Raw genomic sequence first — 1,266 nt, 5'->3', positions numbered from 1 at the left:
GGGGGGTTTACTTCCAAGGGCTGCAGCAGGAAGAAATGGAATATAGCAGCCAGACCCAAGCTATATCCACCTGGACGAGCTGGTACACCTGGACCTGGTGCTAAGGTAATAAGTGCACCAAAGCTCTACACCAAAGGTCAGAAGACAGTGCTGTACAAAATGGCAAAGTGAAAGAGCAAAATGCATTCTCAGGCCCTGAGCCCAACCAGAACAAATGCAGGAGACACTAGCATAGAAGAAATTGGAAATCACACACCTGAAATCTCTGAAATAATAGTGTCTGAAGAAACAACTGCAGAAAGGTATAGAGGATATCAGATCAGAAATAATTTTTGAAGTAAAAAAAGAAATGATAACTATAATGAAACAAGTACTAAGTGCTTCTAAAGAAGACAGTGATAAAAAAAAAATAGTGGAGAAATGATGGAATCCTTCAACGAGCAATTAGGAAAGAAATGGAATGCATGAAGCAGATTCAAAGAGATATGCAGGAAATTAAAACCTCAATCACAAGCTGGCAAAACCGTTTGAATGAAAGTGAAAATAGACTTTCACGCATTGAAGACACCATTGCAGTTAATGAAAAGGTAAGGAAAGATCTCTTAAAAACAACTAGGATGCAGGAAAAAATAATTCAACATCTGCAAATGCAAAGATGAACAACATGAAACTAATAGGCATCAATGAGAAAGAAAGAGTCAACACAAATGATATAAAAAGAATATGGGCAGAAGTAATAGCAGAAAACTTCTCAAATATGAGGGAACAATCTGACATTCAGTAACCGAAGCATACAGAACTCCAAATACATCAACCCAATTAAAATCACACCCAGACATATAATAATCAAGATCTCAGAAATTCGGCATAGGAACAGTATACCAAAAGCCATTAAAGAAAAGAAGCAGGTCACATTTAAAGGAAAGCCCATCAGAATAACAGCAGATTTCTCTTCACAAACCATCAAGTCAAGAAGAGCATGGAACAAAGTACTACAAGTCTTGAAGAAAACAAATTCCCACCCAAACTTATATACCCTGAAAAACTCTTTTTCAAGTTTAATGGAGAAGTGAAATATTTCCATGACAAAGAACAACTAAAGAATTTCACGATGACAAAGCCAATTCTACACAGACTACTAAAAGATATTCTAGAGAGGGATCAAAATCCCCACAACTCCATGAATGAGAACAGAAAGAACCCACCAAATAGGGCAAACAATTAAACACATGATAAAAATAGGTATACAACAGCAGGTAAATAACA

The sequence above is a fragment of the Octodon degus genome, unplaced genomic scaffold (genome assembly GCF_000260255.1).
Source record: "Octodon degus isolate 3935 unplaced genomic scaffold, OctDeg1.0 scaffold00034, whole genome shotgun sequence".
In the NCBI taxonomy this organism is placed as follows: Eukaryota; Metazoa; Chordata; class Mammalia; order Rodentia; family Octodontidae; genus Octodon; species Octodon degus.
This window is presented reverse-complemented; position numbering follows the sequence as displayed.